The sequence below is a fragment of the Styela clava genome, chromosome 13 (genome assembly GCF_964204865.1).
Source record: "Styela clava chromosome 13, kaStyClav1.hap1.2, whole genome shotgun sequence".
Classification (NCBI taxonomy): Eukaryota; Metazoa; Chordata; class Ascidiacea; order Stolidobranchia; family Styelidae; genus Styela; species Styela clava.
In genome coordinates this window covers 19223427-19241586 of record NC_135262.1, presented here as the reverse complement: position 1 = coordinate 19241586, position 18160 = coordinate 19223427, and the positions used below count along the sequence as shown (strand labels likewise).

Genomic DNA, 18160 nt, shown 5'->3' with positions numbered 1-18160 from the left:
GACATAAGGTACCCATCTCAGTTTCATTTGGGTGCTTTTGCCGAGATTTGTTAACAATACCAGATAGCATTTCTCCGGAAACCAGTGATATCGTGTCACCAATACCATAGCGAGCACTCGCAAGCCACTGTGACAGAGAACATTCAGAAGCAGCACTATCACTATCCTTGTCATTGAAAGATGTGAGACGAACACTGTCTTTCCAAGTTTGTTCGGCCTTACTTTTAGCCTTTCTCTCCCTCTTTTTAACCTCTAAACTTTTTTTCTTCATCTTGGGCATCGCGTTATATCAAAATATGTAGTAAGCAACAGCCAACTCCCCACGTTGTCGTCGAAATACTACTCGAGGAAATACTTTTATGAATAAATTTGCAAATCCGAACTGAACCGTTTTGATCAGTTTTTAGCCAGTAGCCAATTTACTACTGAAAATGGCTAACGCCAACTATCCTATAGTATATATTGTGTCAAATAAAACGGCGCTAACCGCAATTGCGACGGCTATTCAACCACAGCCTAGCGATATTTTGGTAAAGAATTAGATTTGGTTTCAGTCAATAGCCTATTTGCCACCGGCAATGGCGACCGTCGACTATCCTATAGCTCTATAGTTTGTGTCAAACGCAAAGATAGTATACGAAGGATGGTTCCGATTGTATCCGAATGGTTTTTATTCAATGATTCCAGATCAGTGATGTCGAAGCGGCGTGTAACTGAAATACTTAAACGCTCAACATCGCAGATAGAACAGTGTTACGCACACACACACACACACACAATCGTATGGAAAAGGGGATCTCCCAAAACAGAAACTGCGGCTTTGATAGCATCGCAGACAGGGCATTGTTACGCACACAATCCCTTTCGATTTCTTCTCTCTGAACCTCTAGCAACACCGTGTGTCCCATCACTAATTAATTAATAACTCGCTAAATATACGACATAATCAACCCAAAATCAATAGGCTTCTGGTCCGAGATATGATGTATGCACATGCAAAATTTGGAGCAGATTCAACCTCGCATTCGCGAGATATCGCGGTCATCTAACAGACACACAGACAGACATACATACAGACAGACATACATACAGACAGACATACATACAGACAGACAGACAGACATACATACAGACAAATACCTATCAATATACTTACCGATCTTAAGATCGATAAGAAACAAGCAGAAATGACGAAGAAGGGTGGCACAGACAAACTATATTACGTAAGAATGTAGCCCAGGGGTGAACAACCTTTTTAGCAATTGGCGGCCACATTGCATTTATCTGTATTCAATACGGCCTCCAGGGGGTACATGCTTTTATGACGTCATAACCGTGTATTTGACCCATGCGAGGTGCAGTCTGCCCAATTATGAAGTATGTAGGACTACTTGGCAGTATAATATTCGAAATTCAAACGGATTTTTCTTTTTGGTGGACCTATTCTTGAGCAAATATATTGCAGCAAGTTGCACAATTTTGAAAAAAATCGAAAGTCGGGGAGGGGGGAGGAGCGGTCGCCCCCATTATTTCCCCAAAAGTATATTTAAACGCCAAATATTCTAATGAATTTTGTTCAAAAAATGTTGCAAAGCATGGTAGCAATTTAATGACTCCCTTGGTCTTGCACGTGGGTTGCCGAAACGCGTGTTCAATCTGAACCGTGAAGTTAAATCCCCAACAGCAAATACACCATCCAGATTGTGATGCATCGTGTCGTCTGACTTTTTTGCAGTACTTATGTTTTGTTTCAATATACGCCAGCATAGCCGCCAAATCCTATATTTTGAATTTTTTTTTTATAGGATTGTGTATGAGGACGGCCGCATTATTTTTTTACGACGGCGCATGCGGCCGTACGACCGCAGGTTGTGCACCGTTGATGTAGCCAAATGAATGCTGCGCTCTTCTCTACAAAATTTCGCGAAAGCTCGCTAATTTGTTACGTCATAATATATTTCTTTGTAGCCATATGTCATGGAAGGACGAAGAAAGTTCAAATAAATAACGGATTGTTAACGAGCGACAATGAATAAACGGGCACCTAGTTTCATCAGATAATTCAGAGTCTTGGAAACTTTTTGTCTGAAGAAGAATGATCTCGTTTCCGAGGCCTGCCGCGTACCAATTAAATGCGCTCGCGTGCCAAGTTTGGCACGCGTGTCAGAGGTTGCTCACCCCTGTTCTTAGGCTAAGCACTTGTAAAACATTGAGCAAGACTATTCAACGACGCATATACAAGTCAATATTGAAAAATGTCTACAATACAACAAGCATAGTGATGTGTTTAATTAATTTATGGCTATCAGAAATATGCAGTTGGCTGGAATAAGGAGGTCTAACCAGTGGTTCCCAAACTTTTTAGAGTTGGGACCCACTATTTATTACCACAGCTTATGGCGACCCACTTAACTTTAATTTAATTTTCTACTGTTACTATTATGACATAACACAGAACACAGCAATGGATAATCATCGCAAAACTACATTCTTTCCTCGAAAAAGGGCCTGGCCTGAAAATAAGATAATGATTTGAATTTTAAAAATGATTTTAATTGAACCCAACCCTTAAAATAAATTTAAAATGTGTGCGAGAGGAAAGGTTCATTGACCTGAGGTAAGGTGAAGATGACACCACTATTCAAGATTGTGTGATGTCACAATTATGATATTTGTCACTTGATTTTTGTAAAGGAAATACAAATAAAAACAATGTGTGACGGTTTTATATAATGTTTAGTAAAAAATCTTGTGATTTTCTACAATGTAATTTATTTTTGATAAATGAACACAAAAGGCGTCTTCTAAAAAAAACATAGTGTTATTCTTCAAAAGAAAAATAAATCTAAATCCTGTCTAAATTTCGGGGAAACACGGTAACAAGTGCTGTACAGTGTTTAAAACTGCTATGCGTAAAAAGCCACATGGTCATTCTTTGTGTAGTAAATTTTTGTTCATTAAAGAAGATCGTAAAGCGTAAACTTTCACAGATTAGAATTTAAATTCAATTTAATTTTTTTTTTTGAAGATTTACATATTCGAGTCACCACCGATCCTAATAACCAGTATAATTAATCAAAGCTTCCTACATCTTTTCAAGACCCACTAAGATTCTTTTTGCGACCCATACTCATAAGTAACCAGTGAGGTAACAAGAGGTGGGATTCAGTGGGTTCGCAGTTTCGCACCGGTTCTATAGAACCGTCTCACGGAATTTTATGAGATCAGTGAACCAGTTAGCATTACTGGTTACTGTCAATGACTTTTTGTAACAGAACCGGGTGAAAAATATGACTTTTGTGATGGAACCGGATGATAAAGAAATTGAATCCCAACACTGTATAGAACCAAACGCTCCATTTTATTCATAAAAGCACATGAGCGATCGACGGTCATATCGCCGTTATTGTTTTACGCATCAGGTATGCTACAACTTCCACTTCACTTAAACCCGTTTTTTCACAATCGAACTCATTTTATTGTGAACAGCCAAATTATTTACCTTCAGCACTTATTGCGCGACAGCACTTGATGTTTGGTCTTGATAGTTTATGAATTTTTTTATGCATATTATTAGCGCGTGCATTACCGTACACGTTCTATTTGATATTCTCAAGTTTTGCTCGTTTTTCAGGCGTTTCTGTTTCATTGACTGTCGGTCGGGTTTTCATAATGCCGAAATAAATTGTATTGCTGGCCCTCCAGAATTTTAAATTTGTGTATATTATGGAGTATTCGAATAAACTATCTGTTTAACCGGCGAACAGCAATCGGAGGTGCGGTGACGAGCGTATATAACGCTCAGCACGATGCGCGACACCACATCTTATAAATACCAAAGTGACATCTCCCACTTTCTCGGTGTTCGCTTAGCTTAGGGCTTTTAGGCTAGTACCGTGTTTCCCCGAAAATAAGACAGTGTCTTATTCCAATTTTCTTTCGAAAAATATCGCTAGGGCTTATTTTCGGGGGATGTCCTATAATTTTATTTATCATAAACAAAATTAGAAAGTACAGAATTAGGAGATTTTCAAACACAAAAAATTTAAAACCGATATCCATTTACCTAAATCACACATTTTCCTCTCTTACACGCTTTAGATTAATTAATCATTTAATTCTAAAACGTATGAGAGAGATTTCTTGCCATCGACCAGGTAAAAAAATCTTGTTATTGATTAGGAGGTCTTATTTTAAGGGAAGGGCTTATATATCACTCACCATCACCGAAGTGCTGTCCGCAAACAGTGACACAAACACAATCGAGATGACTTCTGGACTTGACACCAAGCAGTCCTGCCAATAGATGATATCTACATTGCGCGACGTTCCGGATCTTTTCAAAACAGTGGAATATAACTGAAGATCCATTTCGTTGTCTATGCTATACGTACAACCAACGGAACAATACGAAATAACCATTTTCAACAGCCAAACAAAACGGAAGCGTATAATCCGACTTGCAACTGACAGGAGCCAAATGGACGTCTTTGTTTTTTGCCGTCCAGTAAACAAAGTCACGTGACCCGTGCAAGTCCTCTATACCTAGATTGCGCAACGATGTAAATTGGCGCCATTTTCGATCAACGTCGCCTGCGATCTTACAGCGGTTCTGCGTGATCCTCGCCCTCGGCTAGGCTGTTGCCTTCTGCTAATAAATGAAGGGTCGCTCGGCTCGGGAATGGCCAAACAGTGCAACTATTGAAGCTATCAACATACGGTATGCCGGCAGAAGAAACAAATGGGAAAATAATTGTAGGCGACGTCAAGACTGGAAATATGGATTCCTTGAGCCAGGTTAGTCAAACGAATGGCCTAATATCAAGCTGATACCAGCGAAGACAAGCTAATGCTCTACAAATACCTCCAAGATGTACCGGGTCTAGTATAGTTTAGTACCACAAGTACTTCCGGTGGGCGTAGCATAACGAATTTTGCATATGCTTGTCCTAACCCCCACCTGACTATGCCATCCAAAAATTACGTCACTACGACGTCACCATCACGTCATAGGGATTGCCAAAGTATAATTACGATCGCCCGAAATGTCATCTGCGCCGCCGATAACGAACTTGCTAAAGCCGGCGATCTCTCTTCTGTCGTGATCGTTGTGACAAGAAAACGGGAGAAATTGCTTGCTCGATTTCGGGTGATTGTCTGCGCGTTTTGGACGACCATCCGCATACTTCGGTGGGCCTAATTACGCCACTGTGACGTCGAAATGACGTAATTTTTCGGTGACGTAGTCAGGTGGGGGTTAGGATTGACATATGCAAAAATTGTTGAGCCAGGTCAACTAGAAGTACATGTGGTACTAAACTATACCAGACCCGATGTACCGATACTAGCACTATAGGTAGACTTACCATAATTTCTTGGGCATAATCCGGGACAAACTCAAAGCTATGAATGAAATAACTGGACGAAAGGCCGGCGGCCTGAGCTTTGCAAATTTTTATTCCATATTTATATCTATAAGCTTTAATATTGCATTACTCTACAGAATCTCAAGTTCTAGATTACTTTCAGCATAATATGACTCAAACAAAACCAAATGAAAGTTATTATGCCTTCTCCAACTCCAAGCATAATAAGGCTTCTGATGCAGCAATTGCTGTAGTTTCATTGGAGTCAATAGAATAATGACGAAATGAACGTCACGCATTATTCCCTAGCCAAAGGATTTCTCAAGCTATGCGCGATATTTTACTCAACCTAATAAGCTAAAAAATTAAGATATAAGCCTCGAGTTAAAGTTATGCCTTTTGGGACGGAATTATTCATAATTTTGCATAAGTTAATTTTGAAAATTTCACTAAAGTAAAATTCCGGGACATTTTGCTAACCGGGACGGGACACCGGGACAGACGTTTAAACCGGGATGTATGGTTGGTCTAACTATAGGCCCTAGTCTAATCTTACTCAAGGACATGAAGACATAAATTGCCCAATTTCTTGTGAGAATTGAATTTGAGCGGAACTTTTACACAAGCTGAATCTTCTAAAACATCCTCGCGAGACTTTTTGTCAGTTAGGTTATTGGTTTTAATAATAGGCAGAAATTACCTTCTTCTGCTTTTATTTAAGCCAAGAGATTACTTCATTTTAAAACTATTGTGTTGTGCAATCACAAATAGCCTACAAATTTTATCAAATTTAGTTCACTAGATAAAATCAGGATTTATGTTAAAAGTTTCAAATGCCCAATTTGGCGTAATTTTTAATTTATTAACTGTGAAACAGAAAGAGAACCATATTCGTTGCAATATTTTCATTTTGAAATTGTTTTTAAAATCAGTGGAATAATTGTCATCCACAACCTGGCTATTTACCAGACATTTTATGTCCGCAGATTGCCCACACATTTTATATGCATTTTATATCCGTGGTATTTTAATAAAGTATGCTAGTAGGCCGAATGATTTTATTTTTTTCTATGCCGACTCAGCCATGGGTTACGTTAAACAAAATTAAATTAATATGGTAAGGCATTTTGAATGCTGGTATTGTTCACGGATTTGAATATTTTGCGCAACAGAAAATCATCCTAGTAAAATTCGATACTTTTAACTATCATTATCAAAATTATTTGCCACGAAGCAAGAAAAGGTATAAATTATATTTATTTAGTGAAGAATAAATTTGACAGATTGCCATGTTTTGCTATACAACTTTGGAATTTGTATCTTGGAAATTGGTGTCCTAAAAGTAATAATAATATTTAATATTTGATCTAAACTAATCGTAAATAATATTGTAACATTTACCGCCTGGCTTTTGGTTTACATCATTTTTTGGGAAAACTCACAGGTCGCAAAACATAATATAATGTAAAATAAAGCAAGGCATTTCTATAAAATATTAATAAAGATTGCTGCAATCACGTTATCAGAATATCGCCACTAAGTCGCTGCTGTTCTGAATATGCCACTTGAGATTACCATGTTTGCTGATTTCACAGTTTTTTTTTTCGCAAAGGTATGCAAGTAATATTAAACCAGTGAGATATCCACGTGGGAGAAAACGCTCATATTTGAATATTAAATTAGAAACCTGAAATAAAAAAATTGACGCGTGGTGATGAAGAGGCAGAAACCGCAACTTATTCTCAGATCCTGCTAAATTCTAATCCTCCGGATTCGGTATTCTGAATTGCCCATCCCTAACTATGATGGACATACTATTAAGCTAACCAATGTTATTAAGTATATTCAATCAATTATTATCATACCTAATTGAATGAAAAACATTTCTTGGGATTCTTCACGGATCTTTGTAGCTTATTAATAAATAATAACTTCGCAGAATGGCAAAAATATGCATGAAAAATTAATTATAATCGGGCAGTTTACCACACATATTATGTCCGTAGATTGCTATGGTATTTAAAAGCAGTGGTTCTCAAACAGTTGGGTGTGCCCTGCTAGAGGTTAGTTGGAGTGCAGCTACTGTATAGTCTCACTTATGAGCCAATCTCACGTATAAGCCGACCTTCTAAAAACGACTTTATTAAAATAGTAAATTTATAAAAATTTGCGTATAAGCCGACTCTCCAAATCGTAACATGCTGTAAGCAACTATTACAGTCGATGATGTTCAATTCAAATTTAATATTCAAATGTTGCTATTCGCTATCTTCTAGTATCGTTTTCAGTGTTTATATTAATAGGGCATATTGCACACACATTTTGATTGAGAACATTTTTCGATATTCGTATTCGAAGACAGCCCCTTACGGCACGACTAAATTACTGTCGACATGAGAGGATTTAAATGAGCGCCGACTTGAAGTACTTACAACACATCGAGGATGTTTTTGATTGAAAATATTTTACAATTATTTTTGTATTTTTAACATAGTCAAGATATCATGGGTGACCACGACAATAAATTTAGAAGCAAATTGTGTCGTAATTCATTGTTTTCATCAATAGTGACCGAGCATACCGGGAAATCTTTGCATTTTCAGCCTATGAAATAGCTCCTAAATATTATTTAGTATCTATGGCCGATGTTATTTGTTAGCCTGGCGCCATTGATGATAATATCGTTCAGTTTAGGTTTGCGGTATTAGTTTATGAAAAGTAACTCGGCTTATATGCAATTATATACGGTAATTAAAAATGAATATATTTGTTAGATTTCGATATTTACGTTCTATCCACATATTTTCAATGTGTTATCTTGTTATTTTTGAGTTTGACACAAGACTTGACGAATTTTATAAATGAGGTGCGATTTTAAAGGTTTGAGAACCAATGTTTTAGAGTCTTATTAATGTAAGACACGATAATGCAATACCTAGGTGCTGGTATCGGTCATATATGACAAGTGGGCAGTAGTTATCGCTTCATTTCAGAGCACTAGCTGAAAAAGTCTTCACTATTACTCAAGATCTCATTACCCTTCTACATTTTATGCTCACAGTTGATCTATTTTTTAGTACAAAGAGAGTGGGCCATTCTAACAGAAGATTAGCAGCCCAGATAGACAGAAGACCATGATCGGATGATAATAACCTCAACATTTTATGAACATCTGACTTGTTCATTACAAAATACCTTGTGTGATGATAGGGCGATGGGAAGGTAATTTATATTTAGTATTTGATGACGGATTCTAGAGAGTGACATGATTTTACTGATATTGGAGTAAAGAGTCAAAATTTCAAACTTTTGGTGAAGACATGAATTTGTAATTTCTGAAAGAAACTGAAAAAGCATTGAATCCACAGTCATTATTTGATAGACAATTCAACAAATTTGTAATTGAGAGCCAAAGTAAGTTCTAATTTAATTCAAACGCGGATGGGTTCGAACCAGAGGTCCACAACCTATGGTGCCGGCATAATTAATAGAGCAATGGTTCTCCACATTAGCTCCGTCGCACTCAAAGATTCTGCCAATACAGTCCGCAAGGGTCCGCAAGTTTAATTTCAAATCCGAGAGTCTAAATTAATATATGTATCTTGCTTATAAATTATCAAATATACATTAGGTTTGCTACTACACCTCGAAGACCATTTTGTTTTGCCAGTTTTATAATTGCCTATTTACTGTTTATATCAGCGGTTTCCAAACTTTTTGTTCGTGCGGCACCAAATTTTTCAGGAAAAAACTCATGTTTTTTAGCTCACCGCACCCTTTCACAATATATGCTGATTTTAAATTAGTATGCCATACAAAAGAGAGGATGTTAAGCTTTATTGTTTTCTGCAAAATAGTTACCCTCAAATCAATTCAAATACTATCATTTATTGAATTACCCTGTTATCCCCAAAATAGAAATTGCACTATCAGTACTATTTGATGAGTACAGTATTTCCGGATATTAGGGCAATTTACAAGACCTACCGGTACCTAATTTATCAAACTGATTTACTGAAAACTGAAAATAACGTGAGTCAAAATTGACCAGAGTGGTAGCTAAAAATACGCTCATGAAAATGCATAACTCTGTACTTTCTTGTTACTCATTCCATAGAAAGTTTGCCTGACTTGATAGTAGAAAATGAACGAGAGGGCCTTTACAGTTGTGCAATTTCCACGCAACACTTGAAATTGAAAAAAAAAATGAGGAACATACTCAATTTTTGACGCTGCCATGTCTACAAAATTTTTTTGCTGCGACTGCTAAGTTTCTTGTCGAATAATACTCCAACGCACAAGTGGTAAAATGAGACACCTATCGCAATGCTTCCCAATCGGGGAAGAATTCTGCCCAAGGGAGGAAATTTGCTTTTTTATATATATAGTAAGCACTTCGAATTGTGTAGCACAAATATTCAGTTTATTATGATAAATCACCTAAACTGTACAAAAATGGGACTGGAAAGCGGCTCATTATAGATTCAATAAATAATATAGAATTCGTAGAGAGAGAGGGCGGGTTCCAAAATAGGTAAATGGGGAAGTCAATGAAAGGGTACTGAACCACAAACTCATAGTCAAAATTAAAATGCATGCTGTAGTGTCAACAGATAATATATCACATTGGTAAGAGTGTTCTGAAGTGGGAGACCTTAGTTTGGAATTAGTCAACCCAAAGCCTCAAATATTGGTTTCCATTGTTTCTCGTTTATAATTGTTCCGGTTATATACAAATTTATTTTTTTCATTGAGATTTTATAGAAAAAAGTTGCACATTAAATTATGTTATCCCGCGACCCCCTCAAAAAATGCGACACCCAGGTTGGGAACCACTGACAATTATACACCAGTTAAATGTCCAATATCGTCAGATATGCAGCTCTTAGTAACCTTAATCTTAATGTTGATATTGTTATTATTTTATTACTGCCTGTAGTTCTTAATGTGTACGAATGAATAATAATGCTTTAGCAAACATTGATTTATCGTGACAAATGTTATTATAAACGGGAATCACTTTCGTACAATATAAGATTCCGTTTTGGATTTTTAAAACCTATTTAAAACTTCATTTTTTCGTATTTTTAGTGAGAACGTCTTCAGTCAGACATGATTGTCTATCCAGTAATTGCAATATTTCTGTTTGCAATACATTACAGTACAGCATTTATTGAATTACAGGTAACTAAAATAACTTTTCTTTGTTTGATTATTTATGTATTACTCTCTGTTTGATATCTGTCTTTCTGATACTTCTGTGACCAAACTATTCTTCTATCCAAACATCTATAAAGCTGGAAAGTTGTTTAGGATACATTGCATCTCTTGCTTCAAAAAAGATTCTGTATGAAAAGCCACTTAAACATAGAATTATGTTTGAATTGGTGTGAATTTAATATTGATGATATAGTTTAGTCTCCAAATTTTTTACACTGCAGATAATATTTGTCTTGGACCCAAAATTTCTTGACTCTAGTATTCAATAGGGCTGTGTAGTTGACTCGTATTCTCAAAATTTTTAAACAGAGTCCGGTTTTGAATTCTCTAGAGTTGGGAGTTGGAATTTAAAATTTAAAATTTCTGACACGTGTATAATGCACTTAGTTGATTATTTTAAGCACTACTGATTAAAGGAGACTTGCATACGCCGAAGTTGATTTTCTCCTAAAATGGAGTGTTTGACTTTCAATAAGAATGTAAATGAAGTTTTATCTCATAAGGGGCTTGAGTGATAAAAGAAAATACGTTCCAATCTCATTGGATTACAATCTACAGTTTTCTTGCATAAATGCAGCATTCGCTACTGATAGTTTCCTTCAGTCGAAGAATGAATATCAGTCTGATATATCACTATGCCGCATTTTTTCAACGCTACCACAATTGGCAAGTCTTTATTACCAGCAACAAATCATGTATTTTAAATAGTTCATTTTGTCTAGTTCTATTTACATATCTCAATTATACCGAATCTATACAGAAATGAGCATTATCATCAGCACTGACCAACTTCAATCAAGTATCCTAAACATGATTGAAAGTATGACTGTGGTAAATTATGTTGGTGGTGATATTAAGGTGATAACAAACACAATAATATGGTTTTGACCATAAAAGCATGGCGAACTGTCTGTAAATTGACGCCTTATTGCCTTATTTCATTAATGCCTTACCAAAACAATTTATATTCGATACATATTGCAGACTCTGGTGCCAGTTACTGATAGTCATCAGCCTTAAACTTCTGAGTTCACATAACATCACATTACTCATGTATACTGTGCTCACGTTTCGACTATTTTTACAAAATATGTTGTCGGAAATGTACAAGATTCAATGTTGATGCCATATTTTCTAGTCATCATATTCATAGTAAAGGTTAGTATAGTATCTTCAGACTCTTTGAAATCAATTCATATACCTGAATAATCTACTATTTCCAATACATTCTAAATTATTATTTTCGAATATAAAATATCCAATATATTCTGAAATAAAATTAAGTAATATAATAATTAAGTAATTTGCATAAAATAAAAGCCCAAAGTCTGTAAAATCGTATTTCAACGAAACACACCATAAAATATTTTGTGGATACGCGTATGCATTGCCGTACTCGGTCATATATTTTTGGACTAATGTGTACCGTCCACATCCACTTGCAGTCAATATACAGGAGTACTTGTAGTCTTAGATGTTATAAAAATTTGGGTCGTGTGAAAAAAAGGTCCAGGAACCATTGCTATATCTGACAAGTGAGCTGTAGTTCGCCTCATATCAGAGCACTAGTGGAAAAAAGCTTCAATCAGCAATGTTTCTATAGACCCGCTCCACCAAAAAGGTGAAAAACCACTGCTCTAAACTTAAATTTTATAGATGTTTTTTCAACTACTCTACTCACTCAACTACTTAATTGAAATTTTACTTTTTTTCATGAGGTTTATCATTTTTGCGCTCTTGCTTTCAACCTAATGACAATTTGTTTTTGTCTGTTGTTTGTCTCTGTGATCCGAATCGTATTTCTGAAGAGAGTTTGATCAGTAAATCGTATAATTCAGTTCAAATTTGTAATGACTTGATTTATATTTTTTTAGATGGGGCAAACTGGTCTAACCTGGTGATTGTTTTATTATGGCATCAGATTATATGAATGCGAAAGGCGGATGAAGGATGTCATATTTCAAAAGTTCTAACTATGAAGAAAACCTTGGATCAACCTACTTTATCTGTAGATCTACTGTTCTATTCCAGGAAAGTTTGAATTTTGTGCAGCTGCTGAAAGATAATGAAAGTCATTGATGGAGTTCTATATTGGGTGTTTTATCGTCTGCACCTGTAGGAAAATCATTCTAATTGTGCTTGAAATATACAGACAACTCCATGAGTTGTGTATGAATGAACGTTACATGATGAAATTGTTGAACTGTTCAATAATGCCCCATCTGAACCCTTTGAATTTGCCAGGGATCAATCAGGAAATCTGCTGTTTGGCAGAAACGAAATTTCAATGTAACTGTCAAATCTTTGTTTTTTAATGTGGGGGATTTTGTATGGTATTTTTTATCCATGTAAGAATAGGTTGGTCAACTGGTTGGGTGAGACCCTTTAAAGTGTTATATTTTTTTTCACATTTTGTTTATTATAACAAGAATGTTAATAATACTGGTAAACAGGGTTGTCCAAAACGATTCAAGTACCTTTCTGAATAATAGCCGCATTCAGCTGTCAGTGAGGTGTTTTGCCTCCTAAGTGAAATCTTAGAACAGTTTTCTGCGCTTTGTATTGTACTGACGATGAAATAGACCTGGCACTTTGATTGTTTGTTATCTTCGGTGTGAACGTGCGCCTCATATTGTTGCACGATTGAGTGATTGACATAGCCGCTATTCCCCTGCAAGGCTTCTAATTTACACATTCATTTCGATGACGTCGAAAAATTTAAACTTACGTTATGTAATGCCACAAGTGTTACGATACCCAATAAATTGTCGCAAGTCGGAATTATTGGGAAATATAATTCATACTTTTTCTCTCTTTTCTGCAAATAATTTTGATAATGATAGATAATAGTATAGACTTTTCACTAGGATGATTTTCTGTTGCGCAAAATGTTTAGATACCAGCATCTAAAATGCCTCGCTGTATTATTTTGATTTTGTTCAACTTATCTCATGGTTGCGTAAAATAACGAAAAATGAATGCCACGGCAATCAACATGAAAAGTTTTAAACTGCCTGATTATAATTAATTTTTAATTTGTATTTTCGTACCTACTACAATGTGAAAAACAAAACTACTCTAAAATATCACGGCGATGTGCGGACATAAAATGTCTGGTGAATAGCCAGGTTGTAGATAACAGTTATTCCATTGTTTATTGTATGCAAACTTCTTTATACACTAAAATATGCTTTCTTTTATTTGAATTTATTTTCGAATGTATCCGATATTTCATATTCGAAAATAATAATTCCAAATGTATTGAAAATGTGAACTATTCGCCATTCGGTATTGGCCATCTCTGGAGTGGAAAATATAGGATTACTTATGTTGATCATCTTAGATGGTATTAATTTGCTTGATTTTGGCTTTGAGAATGACAATATTGTTGATAGTAATGACATTATGGATGTAATGATATTCATATTTTAACCCTGGGGTTCGTACTAAGAGGACCAGAATAACCTGTTTAATATGACCACGGAATCATTCGTTGCTATGGCAGGTGTAGCGTAGTCCTGCCACTTGATTTATTTCCATTGTGATTTCATATTGTTTTATTTATAAGCTTATCGTGTAACTGTTTTTTGATTTTAAATATTTTATATATGATTTTTTATATTTGTACAATTGATTATAACTCCGATGGGATTTTTGTCATTTACGTGTTATATGTCTTAGCTGGGATTTATACTGTTATAGATTTGTAGTTACCGGTAGGCATTTTTTTTATTTTAGAGTAAATTTTTGGGTATACTTCCTGTGAAAAATCGGGTATTGTGCCGGGACTAAATTTGGTTCTTTTTTATTGTTTCATTTATTGCAATTGTATTGTATTATGTGCAGGGGTTTGCGGGAGCTGTGGTTTGACCAATGATTTAATTTGAGTATATTTGCTCGACTCCGTCACCTCTGTCTATGTGACATTTTTTATAATTTTTTTATTTCACTGCTTATGAGGTTGAGGTGTTTTTGTTTCTCTTTTTTATATCCGTTCAAATTTGTGCATTTCCAATGGGAAATGCACTTCCTTACCTGCTTATATCTCTGTTCAAATGAGATGAAGTATATATTTTTTTTTTAGAAAAGTTCTTGATTATTAAAAAACTGCTTTAAAAACATCCATTTATCTCAAATTATACCTATTTCTAGTTTTGTAGAGAAATATGTCCCATTTTATAGTTGCTTTTGTGTCGTGACGAATATCCTACATATTATTTTCAAGTACTAGTTTATTGTATATTAAGCTGCCTTTCCTTTCTCCTCGTCTAATAATCTATATTGCAGTAGCCACAAGGATACCTGAACGAGAAAGTATCATAATCTCATTCCACATTTCTTAGATTATAGTTGACCTGTGTGAAATATTAACTATATACAGAAATAAGTTTTGGCTTCGACCCTTGGGCTAGAATCAAACAAAAATAAGTTTAAGCTTGACCCAACAGCAATAAGTTTTGGCTTAGACCCTTGGGCTAGGATCAAACAAAATAAGTTTGGGCTAGACCCAACAGAAATAAGTTTTGGCTTAGACCCTTGGGCTAGGATCAAACAAAAATAGGTCTTGGCTAGACCCAACAGAAATAAGTTTTGGCTTAGACCCTTGGGCTAGGATCAAACAAAAATAAGTTTGGGCTAGACCCAACAGCAATAAGTTTTGGCTTAGACCCTTGGGCTAGGATCAAACAAAAATAAGTTTGGGCTAGACCCGAAATAAATAAATTTTGGCTTAGACCCTTGGGCTAGGATCAAACAAAAATAAGTTTGGGCTAGACCCAACAGAAATAAGTTTTGGCTTAGACCCTTGGGCTAGGATCAAACAAAAATAAGTTTGGGCTAAACCCAACAGCAATAAGTTTTGGCTTAGACCCTTGGGCTAGGATCAAACAAAAATAAGTTTGGGCTAGACCCAACAGCAATAAGTTTTGGCTTAGACCCTTGGGCTAGGATCGAACAAAAATAAGTTTGGGCTAGACCCAACAGCAATAAGTTTGGGCTTAGACCCTTGGGCTAGGATCAAACAAAATAAGTTTGGGCTAGACCCAACAGAAAGAAGTTTTGGCTTAGACCCTTGGGCTAGGATCAAACAAAAATAGGTCTTGGCTAGACCCAACAGAAATAAGTTTTGGCTTAGACCCTTGGGCTAGGATCAAACAAAAATAAGTTTGGGCTAGACCCAACAGAAATAAGTTTTGGCTTAGACCCTTGGGCTAGGATCAAACAAAAATAAGTTTGGGCTAGACCCGAAATAAATAAATTTTGGCTTAGACCCTTGGGCTAGGATCAAACAAAAATAAGTTTGGGCTAGACCCAACAGAAATAAGTTTTGGCTTAGACCCTTGGACCAGAATCAAACATAAATAAGTTGGGCTAGAATCAAACAAAAGTAAGTTTGGGCTAGACCCAACAGCAATGAGTTTTGGCTTAGACCCTTGGGCTAGGATCAAACAAAAATAAATTTGGGCTAGACCTAACAGAAATAAGTTTTGGCTTAGACCCTTGGGCTAGGATCAAACAAAAATAAATTTGGGTTAGACCCAACAGAAATAAGTTTTGGCTTAGACCCTTGGGCTAGGATCAAACAAAAATAAATTTGGGCTAGACCCAGCAGAAAAAAGTTTTGGCTTAGACCCTTGGGCTAGGATCAAACAAAAATAAATTTGGGCTAGACCCAACAGAAATAAGTTTTGGCTTAGACCCTTGGGCTAGGATCAAACAAAAATAGGTTTGGGCTAGACCCAACAGAAATAAGTTTTGGCTTAGACCCTTGGGCTAGGATCAAACAAAAATAAGTTTGGGCTAGACCCAACAGCAATAAGTTTTGGCTTAGACCCTTGGGCTAGGATCAAACAAAAATAAGTTTGGGCTAGACCCAACAGCAATAAGTTTTGGCTTAGACCCTTGGGCTAGGATCAAACAAAATAAGTTTGGGCTAGACCCAACAGAAATAAGTTTTGGCTTAGACCCTTGGGCTAGGATCAAACAAAAATAGGTCTTGGCTAGACCCAACAGAAATAAGTTTGGGCTAGACCCAACAGAAATAAGTTTTGGCTTAGACCCTTGGGCTAGGATCAAACAAAAATAGGTTTGGGCTAGACCCAACAGCAATAAGTTTTGGCTTAGACCCTTGGGCTAGGATCAAACAAAAATATGTTTGGGCTAGACCCAACAGAAATAAGTTTTGGCTTAGACCCTTGGGCTAGGATCAAACAAAAATAAATTTGGGCTAGACCCAACAGAAATAAGTTTTGGCTTAGACCCTTGGGCTAGGATCAAACAAAAATAGGTTTGGGCTAGACCCAACAGCAATAAGTTTTGGCTTAGACCCTTGGGCTAGGATCAAACAAAAACAAGTTTGGGCTAGACCCGAAATAAATAAATTTTGGCTTAGACCCTTAGGCTAGGATCAGTCAAAAATATGTTTGGGCTAGACCCAACAGCAATAAGTTTTGGCTTAGACCCTTGGGCTAGGATCAAACAAAAATAGGTTTGGGCTAGACCCAACAGCAATAAGTTTTGGCTTAGACCCTTGGGCTAGGATCAAACAAAAATAGGTTTGGGCTAGACCCAACAGAAATAAGTTTTGGCTTAGACCCTTGGGCTAGGATCAAACAAAAATAAATTTGGGCTAGACCCAACAGAAATAAGTTTTGGCTTAGACCCTTGGTCTAGGATCAAACAAAAATAAATTTGGGCTAGACCCAACAGAAATAAGTTTTGGCTTAGACCCTTGGGCTAGGATCAAACAAAAATAAGTTTGGGCTAGACCCGAAATAAATAAATTTTGGCTTGGGCTAGGATCAGTTAAAAATATGTTTGGGCTAGACCCAACAGCAATAAGTTTTGGCTTAGACCTTTGGGCTAGGATCAAACAAAAATAAGTTTGGGCTAGACCCAACAGAAATAAGTTTTGGCTTAGACCCTTGGGCTAGGATCAAACAAAAATAAGTTTGGGCTAGACCCAACAGAAATAAGTTTTGGCTTAGACCCTTGGGCTAGGATCAAACAAAAATAAGTTTGGGCTAGACCCGAAATGAATAAATGCTATCAGGGGGGGCGCGAGAGGACACAAGATGGCATCGAAAATTTTCATGCAACTTCTTCTGAAACGATCGCGTTTGTTCAAAATGCCGGCTTTTTCTAATAATAAATTTTTCTGCCCCCAAATTTTCAATCTATTAATCTCTATTTTACTACATTTGTGTTCAAGGTAACTCGCCTTTGCGGCGACTCATGACAAAATAAACTCATTACCGATCTAAAATACCACTCCAATCCGCGGACATAATAATGCGAGATCAACCGCCCAATTATATTAAGTTTTGATATGTATTGCGCTCATGCGAATTCATTATCGTCGTTAAAAAGATCTGGTATAAAGTCACGGAAAGAATATTTAACTTAGTAAAAAGAAAATAATATAAAGTATATTGGTAAATCAAAAATACATATTCTTCACACGCTCTTGAGTCAGTTGTCGAGATTACGCAACTTGTTAAAAGAGCCGACTTTTTCAACAGATATTATTATTTAATGGTTTTTCTGTCAATTCATGATCTATATACATATTTAAA

At 36.2% G+C, this 18160-nt stretch overlaps 1 long non-coding RNA gene across 6 annotated transcripts; it reads left to right on the top strand.

The window, feature by feature from the left end:
• The first annotated feature begins 4609 nt into the window (after window positions 1–4609).
• On the top strand, window positions 4610–15051 carry LOC120348163 (uncharacterized). Of its 6 annotated transcripts, none has more exons than XR_013480020.1 (5): window positions 4610–4797; window positions 8444–8588; window positions 10458–10550; window positions 11571–11744; window positions 12461–15051. It is a non-coding gene; the product is annotated as an uncharacterized LOC120348163 (long non-coding RNA). The 6 variants fall into 6 exon arrangements; XR_013480021.1 differs by lacking the exon at window positions 4610–4797 and adding an exon at window positions 6296–6609; XR_013480022.1 differs by lacking the exon at window positions 4610–4797 and adding an exon at window positions 7727–8113.
• The last annotated feature ends 3109 nt before the right edge of the window (window positions 15052–18160 follow it).